General features: G+C 43.7%; 1 long non-coding RNA gene across 1 annotated transcript in view; it reads right to left on the reverse strand.

The window, feature by feature from the left end:
• Positions 1-8,779: 8,779 nt before the first annotated feature.
• The window catches only part of LOC148147016 (uncharacterized), a 38,839-nt gene continuing 22,451 nt past the window's right edge, over positions 8,780-25,167 (reverse strand). The window contains exon 3 of the long non-coding RNA XR_015760036.1: positions 8,780-11,319. This is a non-coding gene — a long non-coding RNA (uncharacterized LOC148147016). The remainder of the gene's footprint in view (positions 11,320-25,167) is intronic.

The following is a 25,167-nucleotide window of genomic DNA, read 5'->3' on the forward strand; positions in this document are numbered from 1 at the left end:
AAATACTGTGGCTACAAGAGCACCTCTTGACTTCTGAAAGCCTGTGTACCATTTATAAGGCACAAGTCAGCCATGTGATGAAATACTCCCCATGGGTCTGGTTGAGTCCAGCTCCAACAGCACTCATGAATCTTGATACTGTTGATGATTTTCGGAGCCTCGCAATAACAGTTAACTAAGTTAGACACTCGATGATTAGTAATTAATTTTCTTACAGTTTGTTAAATTTGTTAAGAAACAGCCATTTATATATGATGCATTAGTTAATAGATAAACAAAGTAAACAAACATGACAATTGGACATGTTTTACTGATATGAGAGGACAAACATGCTGTGAGAACAGAATGTGTCAATCTCGTTGAGATGGTGCAAGCAGCATCTTGCTGTCTAGCCGAGATGCTAGGCAACTCATCCTCCTGGCCCATCTGAGAAAACAACTCTCTGCTGATTGCCAGTTGAGAGTAAATGAATTTATAAAGAGGACACAATTATGAGGAGGAGGTGGAGAGTGATAGATAGATGAAGTGAGTTGGCAAAAATGGTAACTGGAGTGTAATGTAGGTAAGTGTGAGGTTCTGCATTCTGGGAAGAGAAAAGACAAGCAGAATTTTATTTGAATGGAAAGAGACTGCAGAATGCTGCAGTGCAAAGGGAACTCTATGTGCAAGTATAGTAAGTGACTAGATAACCACGTGGAATGTTGGCCTTTATTGCCTTTAATGGAGATAGAATATAAAAAGGAAGGATGTCTTGAAACCACTGTACAAGCTACTGGTGAGACTACACTTGGAGTACACCATGGAGTTTTATCCTGGCTGCAGCAGGATTTACTTGTTGTTATGATGACTTCATTTCAATATTTTTTGCAGTCTTAAGTTTGAAAGAATGTGGATTCCTCATTTTGATTTTCCAAAGATGTCAATGAGAGGGCAGTGGATTGTTTTATTTAATGAGGTATTTCTTGAAGAAGAAGAATAATGGACTCGAAACATTAACTCTGTTTCTCACTTCACAGATGCTGCCAGACCTCACAGAGTCATAGAGTCATAGAGATGTACAGCACGGAAACAGACCCTTCGCTCCAACCCGTCCATGCCGACCAGATATCCCACCCCAATCTAGTCCCACCTGCCAGCACCCGGCCCATATCCCTCCAAACCCTTCCTATTCATATACACATCCAAATGCCTCTTAAATGTTGCCATTGTACCAGCCTCCAGCACATCCTCTGGCAGCTCATTCCACACATGTACCACCCTCTGTGTGAAAACGTTACCCCTTAGGTCTCTTTTATATCTTTCCCCTCTCACCCTAAACCTATGCCCTCTAGTTCTGGACTCCCCCACCCCAGGGAAAAGACTTTGTCTGTTTATCCTATCCATGCCCGTCATGATTTTATAAACCTCTATAAGGTCACCCCTCAGTGTCCAACACTCAAGGGAAAACAGCCCCAGCCTGTTCAGCCTCTCCCTATGGTACAAATCCTCCAACCCTGGCAACATCCTTGTAAATCTTTTCTGAACCCTGTCAAGTTTCACAACATCTTTCCATTCGGAAGGAGACCAGAATTGCACACAATATTCCAACAGTGGCCTAACCAATGTCTTGTATAGCCACAACATGACCTCCCAACTCCTGTACTCAATACTCTGACCAATAAAGGAAAGCATACCATATGCCTTCTTCACTATCCTATCAACTTGCGACTCCACTTTCAAGGAGTTATGAACCTGCACTCCAAGGTCTCTTTGTTCAACAACACTCCCTAGCACCTTACCATTAAGTGTATAAGTCCTGCTCAGATTTGCTTTCCAAAAATGCAGCACCTCGCATTTATATAAATTAAACTCCATCTGCCACTTCTCAGCCCATTGGCCTATCTGATCGAGACCCCATTATGATCTGAGGTAATCTTCTTCGCTGTCCACTACACCTTCAATTTTGGTGTCATCAGCAAACTTACTTACTATACCTCTTATGCTCACATCCAAATCATTTATATAAATGATGAAAAGTAGTGGACCCACTGGTGGCACTCCACTGGTCACAGGCCTCCAGTCTGAAAAACAACCCTCCACCACCATCCTCTGTCTTCTACCTTTGAGCCAGTTCTGTATCCAAATGGCGAGCTCTCCCTGTATTCCGTGAAGTCTAACCTTGCTCATCAGTCTCCCATGGGGAACCTTGTCGAACGCCTTACTGAAGTCCATATAGATCACATCTACCGCTCTGCCCTCATCAATCCTCTTTGTTACTTCTTCAAAAACTCAATCAAGTTTGTGAGACATGATTTCCCACGCACATAGCCATGTTGTCTATCTCTAATCAGTCCTTGCCTTTCCAAATAAATGTACATCCTGTCCCTCACGATCCCCCCCAACAACTTGCCGACCAACTCGCTGGTCTATAATTCCCTGGCTTGTCCTTACCACCTTTCTTAAACAGTGGCACCACGTTTGCCAACCTCCAGTCTGCCAGCACCTTATATGTGACTATCGATGATACAAATATCTCAGCAAGAGGCCCAGCAATCACTTCCCAGCTTCCTGCAGAGTTCTCGGGTACACCTGATCAGGTCCTGAGCATTTATCCACTTTTATGTGTTTCAAGACATCCAGCACTTCCTCTTCTGTAATATGGACATTTTTCAAGATGTCACCATCTATTTCCCTACATTCTGTATCTTCAATATCCTTTTCCACAGTAAATACTGATGCAAAATACTCATTCAATTTCTGCCCCATCTCCTGCGGCTCCACACAAAGGCTGCCTTGCTGATCTTTGAGGGACCCTATTCTCTCCCTAGTTACCCTTTTGTCCTTAATGTATTCGTAAAAACCCTTTGGATAAACCTTAACTCTATTTGCCAAAATTATCTCATGTCCCCTTTTTGCCCTCCTGATTTCTCTCTTAAGTACACTCATACTGCGTTTATACTCTTCTAAGGATTCACTCGATCTATCCTGTCTATACCTGACATATGCTTCCTTCTTTTTCTTAGCCAAACCCTCAATTTCTCTCATCATTCAGCATTCCCTATATCTACCAGCCTTCCCTTTCACCCTAACAGGAATATACTGTCTCTTTAAGTCATTTCTGAAAGCTTCCCATTTTCCAGCCGTCCCTTTACCTGTGAACATCTGTGTCCAATCAGCTTTCGAAAGTTCTTGCCTAATACTGTCAAAATTGGCCTTTCTCCAATTTAAAACTTCAACTTTTAGATCTGGTCTATCCTTTTCCATCACTATTTTAAATCTAATAGAATTATGGTCACAGGCCCCAAAATGGTCCCCCCACTGATACCTCCGTCACCTGCCCTGCCTTATTTCCCAAGAGTAGGTCAAGTTTTGCACCTTCTCTAGTAGGTACATCCACAGACCGGTTGAATTTCTCTCGCACTTGCTATTTTTATTTCAGATTTCCAGCAATAATTTGCTTCACTAAAACTGCTGGGTTTGATTGCTTGAATTGAACTGACTTCAGGGAAAACACTTTACTGTTTTCACGACTGAGTTTTATGTGGTCATTTTTAAACTGCAGGCTTGCAGATGGTTTTGCATTTTAGTTGGGGGGAGCTGACTGAAAGTAAAGAGCTGTTCAGCTCGTGTCTCCTGTTTCTGAAGCACCTTTACGGCAAGTCTATTGGGAAAGCTAATTGTCCTCTTGCAATGTGTGTTTCCTGACCATGCTGCACCTAGAAATATCCCCGACACATCCACCGATATCGGTGACACAGTGTTTCCACATTCCAGAACCTTAGACTAATAGTCATCCAAGCTGAAACTTTATTGCTGGAACAGCACAGCAGGTCAGGCAGCATCTAGGGAACAGAAGATTCGACGTTTCGGGCACATGCCCTTCCTGAAGAAGGGCATGTGCCCGAAACTTCGAATCTTCTGTTCCCTAGATGCTGCCTGACCTGCTGTGCTGTTCCAGCAATAAAGTTTCAGCTTTGATCTCCAGCGTCTGCAGACCTCACTTTCTCCTCCTAATAGTCATCCAAACATTCCAAGGTTTATCCTTCCCTTTTTTGCCTTCAAGAACTGAAGTCTCATTTGCCAAATGTTTTTTTTGTTTCTTTGTAGAGAGAAACCTGTTCTTTTACGTTACGTTATGAGTAAAGATTGATATTTTCATATCACAAAGTAATTGTGTTAAACAGTTTGGCATCTTCATTGAATAAGTTTTGTTTCATTAAAAAAAAATGTGTTTATGTAAGAAACTTGACTAATGGACCTCTTCATTTTAATATAGCAAAAGCCATATCAGGAATTGAGTAAAACAATTAAATTTATGTCGTGATCCCTGGGGTAGTAGGACTGGAGAAAGACAAAGCACTATTCTCATTTCAATCATAGTAATGCCTATACCCACTGGAGTTTGGAAAAAGAGAGCTGATCTGATTGGAAAGTATAAAACTCTGACGGGGTCTTGACAGCCTGTATGCTGAGTGGATATTTCCCCACATGATGGATTCTAGGGAACACAGTTTCAAAGTAAGGCATCTCCCGTTTAAAATGAAAATGAGGAATTTCTTGTCTTGGAGAGTTTTCATTTTTGTAATGTGGTCCACCAGGGGGCAGTGGAGGCTGCTTTACTGTGTATATTCAGTGCTGCATTGGACAGAGTGAGTTAAAGCAGTAGAGTTAAGGACAGAATTGTATTTGATGATGGAGTGGGTGTGAGGAACTAAATGTTTAACTGAGTTTTTAATGTTCTCATTGATCCAGCAGCTTTTCAGGACCATGACATGCACGCAGTTCCCAGTGAGTACATCAATATCTGGAGACTTGGCTAGATTCTGGCCCTGGGTTTGGTCCATGTGGAATGTTTTCACCAGGCCTTAGCTGTCTGTGCATCTCCAATTCTCAGTCCTTCTGTACTCCTGGATTCTAATCGCTCCGTGACTATGTCAGTCCATGAGCTTTTGAATTCTTTTCCTGAACCTCTGCAATTCTCTAGCCTTCTTTTCTCTATAAGGCATGCCTTTATGATTTTGGTGACTAGTCTTTATTTCTTTGGTGTTTGTTTCCATTTGATTCTCATCCTGTAAGTTTTACTGTATAAAATATATTATTTTGGGTACAAGTCCCACCTGCTCCTGAGCTGTGACCAGGTTGAACCAGAAAATATAAATTGACAGTGATGTAATATTAAAAGGAAACCAAAAGGGGGCGCTGATGGTTCAATGAGAGAGTTTGAGGTGACCAGAAGAAAGGATTTGGAGATGACAGGGAAGTGGAGTTGATAGTTTTATTTACACCAACCAATCCTTAAATTATGCAGATTAACAGTAGGGTTGATACTGCGTCAGTACTGGCTCTCTAATAGTAAGCTTGTTTCTACATGAAAGCCAGAGATTCAAACACAACATCAGAGAAGACAGTATGTAATCCAGGTTGTGACTTCAGTGCAGATGGAATTTTCGCTGTTTTAGGGCAGCACTGTATTGTTTTGGGGCTTTCGGGGGAGGGGGGATGTGTGGTGTGTGGATATATCCTCATTTCTACTCAACTATTGAATGGCTGAGGTTCTAACCCAATTCCACTTTGCCATCACTTGATTTCCAAAAATCTATTGAACTCAGGGCTGAGGATCCCCTACTCCATGGAGCAAAGATTTCCAGAGAAGCAATTCCTCTTCATCTCAATCCTAATTGTCCAATCCTGAGTCTAGTTCAAGACTCCTCGAGCAAACCAACAGCATTTCACCTGTTCATCCCACTAAGATATTTATATATTTCACTTACCTCTTCTTTTACTGAACTCCAGAGAATATGAATGCAATTGTTGTGGACTCTAAGGCAATGAGATCTATCCAGATTCCTCCAGTTGTGTTCCATCAACACCCTTATAATTCAACTTCCTTTTAAATGAAAGACAGATTTGCAATTTGCCCGTCTCATTGCTTCCTGATATGTTGACTTATGTGATTCATGTACAAGAATTCTTAATTCACTCTGAGGATCAAGATTTATTGGTCTCCCATCTTTGAGATAAGTTTTGATTTTTCATTGTTCTTTCTGATAATTTCCTAGCACTGTCTTCACCACCTTATCCTATCCATTTTGTGGTCTCTATTCCTTTGCAGCCTTGTAATGTGGATAGTCTAACTCAAGGAAGGGCCATATCTTTGTAATAGGTTATATTTTTCAACTACCTCTGTATAATCAGCAATAGTCAGAGGCTAGGAACATTGCAGCAAGTAACTCATTGCCTGACTCCTCAAAGTCTGTCCACAAGACACAAGTCAGGAGTGTGATGAAATACTCCCCACTTGCCTGAATGGGTTTAGCTCCAGCGGTACTCAAGAAGCTTGACCCATTCAGGTCAAAGCAACCCACATGATTGGCATCATATCCCTAAACATCAAATACCTCAACCACTGATGCTCAGCAGCAGCAGTATATATGTACTATCTTCAAGGCTGCTTAGATAACTGCCCAATCCCATCTAGAAGGACAAGGGCAGCAGATATATGGGAGCACAATCCCCTGAAAGTTCCTCTACAAACCACTCACCACTCTGACTTGGAAATATATTGCTGCTCCTTCAGTCTTGCTAAAGGCATTATGGAATTTACCTAGCACATGAACTGCAGTGGCTCAGCGGGCCACTATCACCTTCTCCCGGGTAACTGGGGAAGGCAGGCAAAGGCTGCTCATCCTTGGATCCTCAAATCCCATGAATTGATGCAATTAAAAACAAAGTGAGTGAAACTCTGGTAGTCAGATCTCAGCAGATTTTGAAAGTGAGAGGAGGAAGATTTAAAAGGGACCTGAGAAGAAACGGTTTCATGAGGAGGGTGGTTCAATGTGGAATGAACTGCCAGAGGAAGCGGTACAGTTACAGGTACAGTTACAACATTTCAAAGCCAGTTGGACATCTACAAGAAAGATTTGGAGGGATGTAGGCCAAATGCAAGCAAGTGGGACTAATTTGGGAAAGTTGGTCAGCATGGACAAGTTGGACTGGTGGCTCTGTTTCTGTGCTGTTTGACTCTATCTGGTAGTATCGATGAAGAGACTTAATATGAACTTTAACTGTGTATTTTATACTTTGTTCATTCTTCCAAATCATTGATTTGTATTATAAATAGCTGAGGCACAAATACAGTTCTTTGCAGCACACCATTGGCTACATCCTGTCATTCCAGGAGGTCAAAGAATGAATCAATCTTGCTTAATGGTCCAATTAGAATAAACAGCCATAATAAGGCTGGTGACTGGCTTCATTCATAAAGCCAGTGGAGCTTTGAGTATCTCTTGAAATCAGGAACAACGGAATATTTTCCCCAGGGCTTACACCTAATGGTCATTAACTTATTAAGTGAGCAATGTCAGACAACAGCAGTCTTAAACTCAGGCAATTAGCACTCCTTTGCTCCTGCCTAATGTGACATAATTTTCCCTCCCCTAATTTAGTACCTACCCACAAGGTCCTGACTTACTTTAAAACTTAAGGACTTGTGATCACTATTTCCAAAATGCTCTCCTACGGAAAGGTCAGGCACCTGGTCAGGCACATTAGCTAATACAAGGTCTAGTATGGCCCTTCCTTGAGTTAGACTATCCACATACTGTTTCAAGGAACACTCTTGGATGCACTTCACAAATCCTACCCCATTGAAGCTTCTGGCTTTAAGTGATTCCCAGTCTGTACTGCGGAAGTTAAAGTCACCCGCTACCACAACCCCGTTGTTATTGCATCAAACCTTTGCCTAAATGTTTGTTCATCAATATCGTCTGGCTGTTGCAGGGCCTAGAGTATAATCCTATCAGAATGATTGTGCCCATCCCTCAGTGGATGAGCCCTCCAGTGTGTCCTCTTTGAGTGCAGATGGAACACTCTCCCTGGTGAGTAATGAAACTCCTCCACCTCTTTTACCTTCCCCTCTGTCTCCTCTAAAACAATAAAACTTTGAAAGATTGAGCATCCTCTCCTATCCTTCTCTCAACAAAGTCTCTGTAATGGCCACGACATCATAGTCCCATGTACTGATCCAGGCTCTAAGTTCATCTGCCTTACCTAGAGTACACCTTGCGTTGAAATAAACACACTTCAGCCCATTTGTACCATGGTGTTCATTTATCTGTCTCTGCCTGTCTTTCATTTCTGTCTTACTGTCTTAGCTTCCCTCAATGCCTGGGAGAGACAAAAGGGTTTTGATGCACAGAGGATCTGCTAGAGGAAAGACAAGAACTGTGTAGAGTGATGCAGATGACCAAGAACTCTGCCCATCCAGTAATGGCATTGATTGTTCCATGTCCCTATGCTCCAATGGACAGGATGATAACTATTCTCTCTTCCAGGATTATGTACCTGAGCATCTCAGTGACCTACGAGCCCTGAAAAGTATCATCCGCGTGCAATTACAGAAATTCAGTCTGCCAGACTCCCAGACCTCCAAGCGTAAAACTGATATGTCTCTTTTCCACCAACAGATGCAACTTAAGGGTGACATGCCCATAATAGAGTAGCAATCTGATCTTGCTTCGAAGACAAACTTAATGCTGGGGAAGAATCTGGCTGCTGTTCTTGAATCTCTGAGATACCGCGGAACAGGTCCATCTGCATTCATCTATGCATCCACTTTGCCATCATGGAAAATGCCCAGTGCCAAAACTAGAACTTTCTCCAGTTAAGGTAAGGGGCTGTCAAAAGTGAGTTTACAGCAGACAATGATTCCTAACTGTCTGTTTTTTTTTAATGATTTGGACAAGCCGGTGTTGGACGGAGGGGTGTACAAAGTTAAAAATCACACAACACCAGGTTATAGTCATACAGGTTTAATTGGAAGCACTAGCTTTCGGAGCGACGCTCCTTCATCAGGTGGTTGTAAGGCACAGAATTTATAGCAAAAATTTACAGTGTGATGTAACTGAAGTTATACATTGAAAAATACCTTGATTGTTTGTTAAGTCTCTCTTCTGTTAGAATGACCGTGATAGTTTTAATGCCGTCTTTGATTAAAATCTGAGCTCTGAATGTTTGTGACTTGATCGTGTTTGCAGTGACTAATTAGTTCTTTCTTTTCTGCCTGCAGCTTTCTCAGGCAATCGCCTACACGCCATTGAGACATTTAATGTTTGCGTTTGCAAGGAGCAAGCCTGGGTCCACGTTATATTTTTAAAAAAATGCATTTGAACACAGTCAGAAAAAGGGAACTTGAGCAGGCAAGCCATGTTTAATGGTGGACTGAGTGGTGGTGGTTCCTGGAGGGGTGGTTAATGGCAATAATTGTTTTCCTTATTTATTGCATTAATGGTCTTTTTCTGTTGTGCACTTCCCTTTGATAATGTATTATCAATAAAAATAATTTTTCAATAGCTTCTTAAGTAAGCGGCACAATTGGCCTAGGGTTTACAAATTTTTTGTAACACCCTAGGAAAATATGGAGAATTTATTAAGACAGCAGTTGTACTGTAGAGTCATGGGAAATGCCACTTATGCTGCAGAGTCCCTCCATAATCAGTATCATTGGTTTGATGACCATTGTCACCACCTGTGTTCGTGGTGCCAGTACCAAATACCATAGTACACTGGTCTGCTGCTCATGGTTTTTCTCTGTGTTTCTTACAGAGTCTGGGAGAGGGTGGCTGGTTGCAGAGAGTCAAGATTAGAGTAGTGCTGGAAAAGCACAGCAGGTCAGGCAGCATCCAAGAAGCAGGAAAATTGACATTTCGGGCAAAGGCCCTTCATCAGGAATGAGGCTGGGAGCCTCGGGGAGTGGAGAGATAAATGGGAGGGGGGTGGGACTGGGGAGAAGGTAGCTGAGAGTGCAATAAGTGGATGGAGGTGGGGGTAATGATGATAAATCAGAGAGGAGGATGGAGTGGATAGGTGGGAAGGAAGATAGGCAGGTAGGACAGGTCATGGGGACAGTACTGAGCTGGAAGGTTGGAACTAGGGCAAAGTGGGGGGAGGGGAAATGAGGAAACTGGTGAAGTCCACATTGATGCCCTGGGGTTGAAGTGTTCCGAGGCGGAAGATGAGGCGTTCTTCCTCCAGGCGTCGGGTGGTGAGGCAGCCGCGGTGAAGGAGGCCCAGGACCTCCATGTCCTCAGAAGAGTAGGAGGGGGAGTTGAAATGTTGGGCCACGGGGCGGTGTGGTTGATTGGTGCGGGTGTCTCGGAGATGTTCCCTAAAGCGCTCTGCTAGGAGGCACCCAGTCTCCCCAATGTAGAGGAGACCGCATCGGGAGCAACGGATACAATAAATGATATTAGTGGATGTGCAGGTAAAACTTTGATGGATGTGGAAGGCTCCTTTGGGGCCTTGGATGGAGGTGAGGGGGGAGGTGTGGGCGCAGGTTTTGCAATTCCTGCGGTGGTACCGAAAGGTGCCGGAGGGGAGTGTGGGTTGTTGGGGTGTGGGGGGGTGGGGGGGGGGGGGGGGTGGAGGGGGGTGGGGGGTGGACATGACGAGGAAGCTGGGAAGGGAATGGTCTTTAAGGAAAGCGTTGCAGAGAGTGTCTGGGAAATGGATGTTTTGATCAGCAAGTCTCAGAGAGAAGGCAGTTTATTACAAAGTCTTGGAATAATGGGACTGATGCAGAGAGCATTTTGAAGGAGGGATTCGATCCAAAACATTTGGGCAAAATTCAGCGTGGTCGTCCATATTATTCCTAAATTTCTCCTTTCAATAATCCACGCTACTGCTCTGTTTTTACCTGTCTTCTCTTTCATGTGAAATGCTTTCCCTGTTCATTGGATGAAAGGTTGTGTCCAGGTAAAGAGGCCTCACATAGAAAATCTGAAAGCAGTACAGTACTCTGAAGATACAATACAGAATTCTCCTGCTGCTAAGTTGGCATTCATTTTAAATATAGAAAATTGGGGAAGAGATTATTGAGCAATGGTGAGACGGACTTTGTATCTCTACTGATATTAATCAGTGAGCAATGTTAGCATCTGATGCAGTCTGAAGGAATGTCTGTGACCCTAATGGTATGAAGGAAAAGGTGATAGGTATATTTTTGAGAAGTTTGAATTGGTTGAATTAGCGATAATAATCAATGTGTCAGCTTTACGGGGGGTGAACACTATAGTTTTTAAGGAGTATTTAGATGAACACATCAAATCCCTGAGCACTTAAGGCTATGGGCCAGATTCTGGGAAATGTGATTAAAATAGACAGGTGCAAGATTACTGCCACAGGCATGAAGTTCCAAATGGCCTTTCGCTGTGCTGTAATTTTCCGACACTAGGTAGTCTGCTGCGTGCTGGAGGTTTTCATGTAAGTCTCCCATTGTTGATTCTTGATCTTCCGAGGAAGTGATTTTGCTATTTGGAGTTTGTTCTTCAAGGTAATCTGCAACTGAGGTAAAAAGATATTACTTAACCCCACCATCAGATGTCACCCTGTTGGAGTTAAATCTCGTGTTTTGAGGAAGAACTCTGACATCTGCTATAAAGAGGAAAAACACTGGAGAAACTAAGCAGTTTTAGCAACATATGTGGAGACAGAAACGGGGTTTATGTTTTGGATTCAATATGGCTCTTTTTTGGAACTCAGTATCTGTTTCGATTTGCTTTTTGTAATGATTGTAATGAGGTCCACCAGGTGAGTTCCCTGATTGGAGCTGTCAATCTGCTACAATCAGGGAGCCCCGGCTGACAGATATAAATAGGAATGCACAACCTCAAAAGCCCATCCACATCTGACTTGGAATAATACATTGCTTAGTAACATCCAAAAACTGAACCAATCAAAATAAACATTTGGTTAAATGGTCACTCAGTTTGAATTGAGGTTGATACTAGCACAGCTGTATCAGTGAATGCAGAACCAGTCTTTAGGAAAGTTCACTCTGGACTCCAACTCTTAAGTTTGCCTCAGACCTTGGCTAGACTGAGACCCTCTACTGGGGAACCTTTACAGATTAAGGGTACAACTTTGGTTCCAGCCTTGTATGAGAAACAGCTGATTGTAGTAAAATGCTCAGGCCCAAGCTTGATGGGGTGAGATTCGTTGAGAAAGATTCACCTAGACTGGCTCAACATTTTCCGATTAGAAAATGGCTACCTGAGAGAAGTCCTAATTAAATACCTGGAAGGTTATCCGGAAAGCCTAGGGGCTATCAAAGGAGTCAAGGCCATCTTGCATGTCGACCAGGAAGCAATTCCACAATTCGACAAGGCCGTCCCAGTTTTATTTGCCTTAAGTAGAGGCAGAATCAGTGGCTAGCACTGTAGCTTCACAGTGCCAGGGATTCAGGTTCGATTCCAGCCTCGGGCGACTCCCAGTGTGGAGTTTGCACATTCTCCCCAGGTATGTGTGGGTTTCCTCCGGGTGCTCCGGTTTCCTCCCACAATCCAAAAATATGTAGGTCAGGTGGATTGGCCATGCTAAATTGTCCATAGTGTCAGCTGCATTAGTCAGAGGGAGTTGGGTCTGGGTGGGTTGCTCTTCGGAGGGTTGGTGTGGACTCGTTGAGCTGAAGGGCCTGTTTCCACACAGTAGAAAATCCAATAACTAATATCTAATAAATCAGGAGGCTGGAAAGTGAAAGGATCATCAAACCAGTCCAGTTTGCAGAATGGGTAGCACTGGTTGTACTGATTGTGAAGCCTGTCTAAGCGATTCGCCTTTGTGGGGATTTTAAACAAATGGTGAACCGCGATTTGCAGCTGGATAAATACTCAACCCCTTGAATTGAGGACTTGCGCTCAAAACTGGCAGGGGAGCTGTCTGCCATTGAAGATGGACACAAGCCATGCATACCTGCAATTGCTTTTAGATGAGGATTCCCAGAATTGTGCTATAATTAGCATAGTTAAGACACATGGCATTCCAATACTGTTTGTACCAACATGCGAGACTGCCATTTGGGGACTCATCAGCCTGTTGCAGTTCTCAGCAGGCGATAAAGGAACATTTTACAAGGTCTACTTCGGGTGGCCATTTATTGGAATGATGTGCTGATAACAGGGAAGACTAATAAAGAGTACTTTGAAATCTTGGACATAGTGCTTAAATGTTTCTCCAAGGTGGGGGTATGCCTTAGGAGGGAAAGGTGTGTGATCCAGGTACCTCAAATGACCATCTTGGGCTACAGAGTTGACAAGACCAGGTTACACCTGTTAGAAGATAAAGTGAAGGTGCCCTGGCTCCCAAGTCTGTACTGGAAATTAGACCGCTCCTTGGATTGCTGAATTATTATGGCGAGTTCTCCCTCCATTCAGGCACCCTTACCTCTTGGTTCTCATAACAAAGACATAGCCTTTAGGGAAGTGAGGAAGCAGCTATCATTGTCTAAGGTATTGACACATTAACATCCCAAAGTGAGATCTGGTTGATGACATGTGTGGTCTCCCCTTATAGTATCAGCATAGTACAGGTTCACAGATGGTCCAATGGAGAGAAATGCCTAATGGCATGTGTTTCGCAAACTTCGGCTGATGTAGACCACAGATAAGCCCAGATAGAGAAAGCAGGTTTGGCGGTCATCTTTGGTGTGAGAAAGTTCCACCAATATCTTTACAGGTATAAATTTGTAATAGTAACAGACCACAAACCCCTGCTAGGGCTATTCAAAGAGGACAAGGCCATGCCGCCCATAGATTCAGGTTGGTTTCAGTGATGGGCTCTCATAAATGCATACTAACAAGTTGGGACACCATCTGAGAGGACAAGTAGCAAATGCGGACACCTTGAGCTGCCTCCTGCTGGCAGATACTGGTGGTGCTGCCACTGGAGGGGTCAGTTCTGGTTTTAAACTTTCTGGTCACCGCTGACAATATCGACTATGAACACAAAAAGATCCAGTCCTGGTCAAACTAAAACAGCTGATGGTGATGGGGGGGGGGGGGGTGCCATCACAGCGAGAATGAAACCTTTCTGGACCCAGCGAAACCAGATCACTGTAGAGGATGGCATTTTATTATTGGGGAGCAAGAGTAATTGTCCTGAGTAAAGAGTGTCGCCAGATACTGGCTGAACCTCACCAGGGTCATCCAGGGGTGTCCAAAATGTTGGTGAGAAGTTACGTATGGAAGACAGACATAGCCATGTTGGCGGGGCAGTACCCAAAGTGCCAACAAGGACAAAAATTACTGCCAGCAGCTCCCCCCCATTTGTGGGAATGGTCAGGTAAACCCTGGACTCGGTTGCATGTTGACTATGTTGACCCTTTTGTGTGCTCAACATTCTTAGTCATTGTGTGTGCCCACTCAAGGTGGATGGATGTGCATAGAATTCATTCATCAAACAGGGGGATGACAATAGAAAAGCTGCGAGCACCTTTTGCAACACACAGGCTCCCGGAAGTGTTGGTCACAGACAACAAGCCATCATTTACCAGCAGAGAATTTGAGTATTTCCTAAGGTTGAATGGCCTTTGTCATATAAGGAGTATCAATCGTCCAATGGTCTGGCAGAACGAACAATCCAAACTTTGAAGGCAGACTTAAAGAAACAGCCTAAAACTTCATTTGATACCAAACTGTCCTGGTTCCTATTTGATTATCAGACCACCCCGCACGCAGCTACAGGGATAGTTCTAGCGGAGTTGCTAATGAGGGGGAAGATTCAGATTAAATCTGATCTTTCTGAAGTGGGGTGGGGGCTGAAAAGCCATTAGGAATGCCAATGCCAGACACAAGACTCTTCTAAGCGAGAGAGACAGTTTACTTTGGGGAATGACGTTTTGTGCCAAATCCATGGAAATGGCCCTGCATGCGCAAAAGGCATGGTCAATGCGAGTTCAGGTCCAGTGATGTACAAAGTTCGGGTAGGATAGGCGTTCTTGAACAAGCACGTCGACCACATTGAAAGCCACAAATTTGCAAATGACAGGACCAAAACATACCCATCCCCTCAGTTCAACCAGAAAGGCCATTGGAACCCATGAATTCTCCCCCTGCATCTCGGGTTAAAGAAACCACAGAGCCTGAGATGGACACAGTGAATGTTGCAACCTCTACACCTTTACCGCCTGAAAAGGATGAATTTCTTCTGTGATGCTCCAAATGCAGGAAGTGGGCTACTATCTGGTACATGCTGCCCATATCCAAGGCTGAGTCAGAGGAATGTGTATTGGGAGCAGCTGTTTGAGGATAAATCCACATTTGATATGTGGGAAACTTTTAAAGAGAGGTTGATTAGAGTGCAGGACAGACATATCCCTGTGAAAATGAGGGATCGAAATGGCAAGATTATGGAAACATGGATGACAGGTGAATTTGTGAAACTAGCTAAGAGGAAAAATGAAAGCAGACATAAGCTCTAGGTGACTGAAAACAGACGAAACTTTGGAAGAATATCGGGAAAGTAGGACCAATCTGAAATGAGGAATTAAGAGGACTAAAAGGGGTCATGGAATATCTTTAGCATACAGGATTATGGAAGATCCAAAAGCTTTTTATTCATATATAAGGAGCAAGAGGGTAACTAAGGAAATGGTTGGCTCACTCAAGGAGGGAAGTTATGTGTGGAGTCAGAGAAAATGGGTGAGATTCTTAATGAGTACTTTGCTTCAGTATTCACCGAGGAGAGGGACATGATAGATATTGAGGTTAGGGATAGATGCTTGATTACTCTAGGTCAAGTTGGCATAAGGAGGGAGGAGATGCTGGGTATTCTAAAAGGCATTAAAGTGGATAAGTCCCCAGGTCCGGATGGGATCTATCCCAGGTTACTGAGGGAATCGAGAGAGGAAATAGCTAGGGCCTTAACAGATATCTTTACAGCATCCTTGAACACAGGTGAGGTTCTGGAGGACTGGAGAATTGCTAATGTTGTCCCCTTGTTTAAGAAGGGTAGCAGGGATAATCCAGGTAATTACAGACCTGTGAGCCTTACGTCAGTGGTAGGGAAGCTGCTAGAGACGATACTGAGGGATAGGATCATTTTCATTTGGAAGAAATGGACTTATCAGTGATAGGCAACATGGTTTTGTGTGGGGAAGGTCATGTCTTACCAACTTAATAGAATTCTTTGAAAAAGTGACACAGTTGATTGTGGGAAGGGCTGTAGATGTGACATACATGGACTTCAGTAAGACGTTTGATAAGCTTTCCCATGGTAGGCTGTTGAAGAAAATGAAGTCACATGAAGTCCAAGGTGAACTAGCTAGATGAATAGAGAACTGGCTGGGCAACAGGAGATAGAGAGCTTTGGTGGAAGGGGGTTTCTCAAAATGGAGAACTGTGACCAGTGGTGTTCCTTAGGGATCCGTGTTGGGACCGCTGTTGTTTGTGATATACATAAATGATCTGGAGAAAGGTTTAGGTGATCTGATTAGCAAGTTTGCAGATGACACTAAGATCAGTGGAGTAGCAGATAGTGAAGGGGACTGTCAGAGAATGCAGCAGAATATAGATAGATTGGAGAGTTGGGCAGTGAAATGGCAGATGAAGTTCAATCCGGACAAATGTGAGGTGATGCATTTTGGAAGATCTAATTCAAGAGCGAACTGTACAGTAAATGGAAAAGCCCTGGGGAACATTGATGTACAGAGGGATCTGGGTGTTCAGGTCCGTTGTTCCCTGAAGGTGGCAATGCAGGTCAATAGAGTGGTCAATAAGGTATATGGCATGCTTTCCTTCATCAGAGAAGAGTTGGCAGGTCATGTTATAGTTGTATAGGACATTGGTTTGGCCCCATTTACAATACTACGTGGAGTTCTGGTCACCACATTACCAAAAGGATGTGGATGCGTTGGAGACAGAGCAGAGGAGGTTCACCAGGTTGTTGCCTGGTATGGAGGTCATTGGGTATGAAAAGAGGTCGAGTAGATTAAGATTATTTTCATTAGAAAGACAGAGGTTGAGGGGGGGGGGGCTGATTGAGGTCTACAAAATCATGGAAGGTATAGACATAGTGGGGTCTATACTTTGGGTCACGAGTTCAAGGTGAGTGGGGAAAAGTTTAAGGGAGAGTTATTTACACAGAGGGTGTTGGGTGCCTGGAACACATTGCCAGTGGAGATGGTAGGGGCAGGCATGATAGTGTCATTTAAGTTGTATCTAGACAGATACAATAATTGGGCAGGGAGCAGAGGGGTACAGATCCTTAGAGAATAGGTGACACGTTTAGATAGAGGATCTGGTTTGGCACAGGCTTACAGGGCTGAAAGGCCTGTTCCTGTGCTGTAATTTTCTTTGCTCTTTGTCCTTTGAACTGAACCCAATACAGAAACACACCAGGAGAGGCTACAAGAGAAAGAACAGGCCTACATTCCCTGACTTAGAGTGGGAGGAATGTAGCAATTGTATCAAGGTCAACTTGGTAGACCTCAGAGAATATAAATTGGGGTTGTTAACCTAGTCCAGTCAGGGAGCCCTGGCTGAATGATGCAAACAGAGTGTCAGAGGTTCTGTTCATCCTGAGAGTTGGCTGTGAGGAAGCTGGTGAAAGTGAGGACTGCAGATGCTGGAGATCAGAATCAAGGTTAGACTGGTGCTGGAAAAGCACAGCAGGTCAGGCAGCATCTGAGGAGCAGGAAAATCACCATTTCGGGCAAAAGCCCTTCATATTTTCCTGCTCCTCGGATGCTGCCTGACCTGCTGTGCTTTTCCAGCACCACTCTAACCTGTGAGGAAGGTTAATGTCAGGTACTGTGCATATGTAAATAACGGTTGACTTGGCAATGGGATATCGGCCTCTGTGGAGTTATTTCAATATCTACTCATTGTTGTCCCAAATGAAACTGACATTTATCTCTTCAAATCAGAAGTGGAGTTGATCTCATCTCAGGGAGGAAGTGAGGACTGCAGATGCTGGAGATCAGAGTCGAGAATGTGGTGCTCTGCTTTTCCAGCACTACGCTCTTGATCTCAGCTCACCCAGTTCCACTTCGGTCACTAACGCTGCAGTCACTTGAATCTGAAAATGCATGTGGTCTCTAAACAGTAAACTTGCATACAGCAGAAGTGTTAATCCTTAATGATGTGAGCTGACATTTCTGTTATTTGACTTGTGTCTCAAAGTCTTTGCCCGCCCGACTGCACAGTCCATGGAAAGTCATGGAGTGCGCAACAACACACTATTAAGTGGGAGGATTTAGCCAATTCAGCTGCCAGGGTCAGCAGACCATTAGAATAGAGTTTCAAGATGGATAAGTATTAGTTTCTTGAAGAATTTACAGTCAGCTTGAAGCTACAAAAGTCTGAGTCATTCTGGGAAGAGTGCTTACTCCATGGGAAAGAGGAAGGAATCACACAGAGATGAGTCATAATGCTGTCAGTTCCAAAAAAAAGGGGCTGAGTGTCATTTGAGATTGCAAACAGTTGAGGACATATTGCATTGTTATATTCTTTCTCTCCGGAAAAGCAACGATCTTTGCTGCAAACACATTTCTCATCATTAATTCTGCCAAATCTGACCTTGTGGTTTAAATAATATGAACACATTTTGGTAACACAGAGAGAGCAGACCTATCACTATACCACTCCCTTGTCCCCTAATGAACAGGACTACATGAGTCTGACAGTTCCACTTAATCTGATCATAAAGCATCCTATTAACCCCACACTCCCCCTTACCCCAATTATGTAGACCCCCATAGCCCCCTCTTATCCCAATCATAAAACACCTCTTTACCTCCACACTCCCCCATATTCTAATTATTAAAAAATCCCTTACACCCCAACATTCCCTTAACCCAGATCATAAAACAATCCAATACATCCCAGATCTCCCCCTTACTCCAATCAGAAAGCACCTCATTAATCCCACACTCATTTTACACGAATTGCAAAATACCCAATTACCCCCACAACCCCCTTACCTCAATCATAAAACCATGCATTCCCACTTACTCCAGTCATAAACAATCCCAAATTCCCTCTTACACCAATTATAAAACACACAATTACACAATTCCTTTACCCTAATCATAAAACACCTCATTATGTCATAGAGTCCTACAGAACGGAGACAAGCTCTTTGGCCCAAACTGGTCCATACCGACCAAAATGTCCATCCAAGCTAATAGCACTTCCCTGCACTTGGCCCATGTCCTTCTCAACCTTTCCTACCCATGTAATTGTTCAAATGCCTTTTAACTGTTGTTAATGTACACACCTCAACCGCTTCTGCTGTCAGCTCATTCCGTATGCGTACCACTCTGTGTAAAAATGTTGCCCCTCAGGTTCCCTTTTATTCTTTCCCCTCTAACCTTAAACTGATGTCCTCTAGTCCTCAATTCCCCATCCCTGGGAAAAAGACTGAGTGCGTTCACCCTATCCATGCCTCTCATGATCTTATACACTTCTATAAGATCCCCTCTCAGTCTTCTACACTCGAAAGAAAGAAGTCCTAGCTTGTCCAACCTCTCCCTATAATTCAGACTATTGAGTCCTGGCAACATCCTTGTAAATTTCTTCTGCACTCTTCCAGTTTACTAACATCCTTCCTACAGCAAGGTGACCAAAACTGAACACAATACTCCAAGTGCGGCCTCACCAATGTCCTGTACAACTGCAACATAACTTCCCAACACGTATACTCAATGTCCTGACTGATGAAGGTCAGTGTGCCAAAAGCCTTCTTCACTGCCCTGTCTACCTATGACCCTACTCTCAGAGAACTGTGCACCTGAACTCCAAGGTCCCCCTGTCCCACTACACTCCTTAAGGCCTTACCATTCACCATGAAACTCCTACCTTGATTTGACTTTCCAAAATGCAAGACTTCGCACTTATTTATATTAAACTCCATTTGCCATTTCTAGGAAAACCTCCCAGCTGATCAAGGTCTTGCTGTAATTTCTAATAACCTTCTTCACTGTCCACAATACAGCCTATTTTAGTGTCATCTGCAAACTTACTAATCAAACTTACTTGTACATTCTCATCCAAATCATAAAATGCCTCATTTCATCACATACTTGCCATAAGATATCCCATTTTATCATATACTCTTCATACCCGAATGAACACCCTATTACTCTGAAAACTCCCCCTTATTTCAATCATAAAGGATCCCCATTAATCCCATACGCCCTTTACCCTAGTCATAAAACACCTCATTATAACCCACGCTCCCCCTTATCCCATCATCAAACACAGCATTATCCATACACTCCCTCTTACCCCAATCACAAAACATCAAATTACCCATATCATTCCCCCATACCCAATCATAAAGCATCCTACACCCCCACAATCAGCAAGTTATAAATCCAGAAACTCAGCAAATGTTCTGGGGACCAGTTTCAGCTCCACAGCAGATGGTGAAATTAGAATTCAATAAAAAATATCTAGCATCTACTGCTGACCATGAAACCATTGTCGATTATCAAGATCAATCGATTTGGCTCACTGATATGTCTCAGGAAAGGAAATCTGCCATCTTTACCTGGTCTGGCCTCCATATGACTGCAGACCCCCAGTAATGTGATTGACTTTTACCTGCCTTCTGGGCAATTGGGGAGGGGCAATAAATGTTGGCCTTGCCAGCAACGCCTTCATCCAGTGAATGAATTTTGAAATGTTGGCTGATAGCCCCTGTGATTCTCTTCCTTGTTTCTCACAGCAACCTGGGATACAATAACTCATTGAGACCTAGGGATTTATCAACTGCTAAACCCACCAAAACCTCCAACACCTCCTCACTCCCTGTATTAATCTGCTCAAGAACCCTACCTTTTTCCGGGTTATTCTCTTCCTCTTGATGTACTTGTAGAATACCTGGGGATTCTGCCTGATCTTGCCTGCCAATGGTTTTTCATGTCCCTTCTTTGCTTTCCTAATTGGTTTCTTAAATTCCCCCTGTACTTTCTATACACCATGAAGGCCTGTATTGATTTGATCCCTTTGTACAGATCATAAACCTCTCTTTTCCTTTTTATGCAGTCCTGAATTCCTAGACCTCCATGGTTCTCTGGCCTTGTTGCTCTTACATTTCACCCTAAAGGGAGCATGTTGGGCCTGTACTCTCCCCAATTCCTTTTTGAAGATCGCCCACTGTTCTGCTGTAGTTACACCCTCAAATTATTTTGGCCAGATTCTGCCTTATTTTAATCAAACCTGCCGTGGCCCCAATGCAAACCCAGTTTTTTTTGTAGGTCATCGTTTTCCCTTTTCGATAACACTATCACTAAAATGCTCCCCCACTGCCATCTCGGATGCTTATCTAGTTTCATTCCCCAGAATTAGATCAAGCACTGTGTATTGCACCTTGCCTTCCATTTAACCCATGAATATTTCTTTTCGACATAATTTTGACCGCAAACGGGAGTTGGGTTTGGATGTTGGCACGATGATTAAAGCTCTCAAAAGTGGCATCGGGTCGGAAATCCAAAATGATTCTGTCTAAGGGTCAGGAGTGTCAGTACTTGCAGGAAGGGGTTGTGAAATGTATCCTGTTGGGTTGGATGTTTTGATCAGGTGTGGAGGGTTTTCAGGGGTCCCAGAAGTATAAGGGATTGGGAGAGATGTGGTGGCGTACTTTACCAATCAGTTTGAGTAGAGCTTTACTAATCTTAACCTTTTCTGGGTAACTATTATTTGAAGGGAATTGGGATCCTCCAAATTTTCTGATTATTTTTTATTCACTGGGCCAACATGTATTACCCATCCATTGTTGCCTTTGTGAAAATTAGATATTAAGGTTTTTGTGGGTTTTCTATGCAAGGGATTAGCCCATTAAGCTCTTCATTTCTTGGGAAATTCACATGGAATCTGCTGAGCTTGGCATTCTGAGGAGTCCTGATACACAGTTTCAGTCTGCACTGGTCCAACATCCATCTGGTCATCGAACTAACTGGCCCTGTTTATCTAAGAGTCACTCATGAAAGTTTGAGCCTGCTTTGAACAAAGTACAGCACAGGAACAGGCCCTTTGGCCTTCCTGCGCTGATCCAGATCCTCTATCTAAACCTGTTGTCTATTCTCTAAGGATTTGCATCCCTCTGCTCCCTGCCCATTCATGTATCTGTCTAGTTACATCTTAATTGACGCTATCGTTCCCGACTCTACCACCTCCACTGGTAACGCATTCCAGGCACACAACACTCTCTGTATGAAGAATTTTCCATGTGTATCTCCTCTAAACCTTTCCCCTCTCACTTTGAACTTGTGACCCCTAGTAATTGAGTCCTCAACTCTGGGAAAACAGTTTCTTGCTATCCACCCTGCCTACACCTCTCAAGATTTTGTAGGCCTCAATCAGCTGCCCACTCAATCTCCTTCTTTTCAATGAAAATCATCCTAATCTACTCAGCCTCTCCTCACAGCCTGTACCCTCCATACCAGGCAGCATCTTGGTGAACCTTTTCTGCTCCCTCTCCAAAGCATCCACATTTTTTAAGTAACGTGGCGACCAGAACTGTACACAGTATTCCAAACGTGGTTGAATAACTGTAACATGACCTGCCAACTCTTGTACTCAATACCATCCGATGAAGGAAAGCATGCCGTATGCCTTCTTGACCACTCTACTGACCTGCGTTTCCACCTTCAGGGAACAATGGACCTGAATACCCAGATCTCTCTGTACATCAATTTACCCCAGGACTTTTCCATTTACTGTATAGTTTGATATATATGGTAGATGCCCTTCCAACAGCATTGCAGCGAAATAGAAATATCAGTATAAAAGCTCAGGAAGCCCGACTGGAAAGGAACATCATTTATTGTTGAAGACCAAAATAAAGCCACTATTCGTGGTGTACATTGACTAGTCCTAGCCTCGGGCAGCAAGTTCTGCAGACCTATCCCTGGTCTGCTTTTTAAAAAAAAATCAACATTTTTCAGAAGTGTTCTGACACATCTCTGGTACAGGTGGGACTTGAACACCAGACCTCCTGGCTCAGGGTAGGGACACTACCAATGTAACAGCAACAGCAGTTCTGAGTTTGCTGAAATCTGCGATTATGCGGGACTGCTGAGTATATAGCACCCTCTACCCCAGGTTCCCGATGGAAAATGGGAGTACTCCCGCGTAGAGAGGCCTCTGGGTCTGCTTTGTTTTGCCTCTGTATAAGTTATCACACACAACCGAACAGCTTTCCTACCACCAAATCACCAGTATGTTATTTTTATTATCTATTAACCACCACCCTGCAGTCTCTCCTGAACCACCCACATTGATGTGACAATCAAGAAGGTACAACAACACCTCTTCTTCCTCAGGTGGCTAAGGCATGTCCCGAAGAATTCTCACCAACCTTTACCGATGCACCATAGAAAGCAGCCTAGTCAGGATGCATCATGGCTTGATACAGCAACTCTCTGCCCAGGACCATAAGGAACTACAGAGTGTTCTGAATACAGCCCAGCTCATCACACAAGGCAACGTTCTATCCTTTAACTCCATCTACACTTCTCACCACCTTGGAAAGGCAGCCAATATCAAAGACCCCTCCCATTCCAATTAAAATCCCTTCTAATCCCTTCAGTCAGGCAGAGGATACAAAAGCCTAAATGCATGAACCAATGGGTTCAAGAACTTCTTCTTCCCCGCTGTTATTAGACTTCTGAATGGGCCTTTCAAAACTTCAAACCTAATGCTGATCTTGCTTTTTGTGCGCCTCCTTTGCAGCCGTAACTTTGTGTTACTCACTCTGTGGTTCAGGACAGACTGCAGGGTGGTGGTTAATAGGTAATAAAAAAAATATACTGGTGATTTGGTGGAAGGAAAGCTGTTCGGTTGTGTGTGATAACTTATCCGGATATACAGAGGCAAAGCAAAGCAGACCCAGAGGCCTCTCTATGCGGGAGTACTCCCATTTTCCATCGGGACCTGGGGTAGAGGGTGCTCTTTAATCAGCAGTCCTGCACAATTACAGATTTCAGCAAACTCAGAACTGCTGTTGCTGGTACATTGGTAGTGTCCCTACCCTGAGCCAGGAGGACTGGTGTTCAAGTCCCACCTGTACCACAGATGTGTCAGAACACTTCTGAAAATGTTGATTTTTTTAAAAAAGCAGACCAGGGATAGGTCTGCAGAACTTGCTGCCCCAGGCTAGGACTAGTCGATGTACACCACGAATAGTGGTCTTCAACAATATCACCCCATGATCGTCGTGTGGTAAGATCTGCCTGCATTGCATGCAAAATAAAACTTCTCACTGTACCTAGGTACATGTGACAATAATAAATCAAATCAAATTATTAGTTTACATGAAAAGCCCATTATGGACAATGCGAACTATCAAAAGTGAGGGGGTTGTGAGAGGAAGAGGGGCAGACATTCGGCAGATATGACCCTCTCCACAGTCGACAGCTCGCTGGAGCTGTTAATGGCCAGCCATGAGGAAGTCCTCTGCTCTGCCCAGACCCCTCCATATCAGATGCCCAAAGATCAGGAATGTAGGAATCAAAAGCACAGCAAAAGATGTTCCAAATAACTGAAAAGGGGACACATTTGCCCACAACCGATATGTGCCTAGTCCCCAGACTCCGTGACAGCAACAGTTGGACTGGGAGTCCCTGGGTCTGCTTTTACTTAGTTTTTTTTTCTTATTTTACCCAATACTGAATGACTTTCCCGCCACCAAAATCATTGTCTTTTTTGCAATTTTTTAAAACTGCTAATCACCACCAGTAAAAATAGTGCCAATTCAGTATTTACATGCAAATCATCAAAAGTGAGGGGATGTAGGGAGACAAGGAAGGGGGCTAAATCAAAATGGAGTTGGGGGGGAGGGTCTGACTTTAAAGGGCTCAGGTGATGAGTTCCTTTGCCTATTATCAAGAGAACTCATATTCAATGAGTTCCATGGTAAGATTAATTAATGATTCTCCACAGGCCTTGTAGGCATTATCACAGTGAGAATCTTTAAGCCAGTAGAAAAGGGCGGGAAGAACCAAACAAAGATCTATATTAGGGGGGAGGCCAGGAATGTTCAGATAACAAAGAACAAAGGAAGGTACAGTACATGGACAGGCCCTTCGGCCCTCCGAGCCTGAGCCGATCATCATGCCCTCACTAAACTAAAAAAGAAACCTTCTGCCCTCATTCAGTCTGTATCCCTCTATTCCCTCCCTATTCATGTAACCATCCACATGCCTCTTAAATGTTGCCAATGTCCGCTTCCACCACCTCTTCTGGCAGTGAGTTCCAGGCTCCTATCACTCCCTGTGTGAAAAACTTCCCTCGCACACCTCCCTCAAACTTTCCCCCTCTCACCTTGAACCTGTGTCCCCCGCGCAATTGAAACTTCAGCCCTGGGAAAAAGCCTCTGACTATCCACCCTATCCATGCCTCTCATAATTGT

Source organism: Chiloscyllium plagiosum, unplaced genomic scaffold, assembly GCF_037043375.1.
Source record: "Chiloscyllium plagiosum isolate Xiang-an unplaced genomic scaffold, Cpla_swu_hap1 HiC_scaffold_18, whole genome shotgun sequence".
Classification (NCBI taxonomy): domain Eukaryota; kingdom Metazoa; phylum Chordata; class Chondrichthyes; order Orectolobiformes; family Hemiscylliidae; genus Chiloscyllium; species Chiloscyllium plagiosum.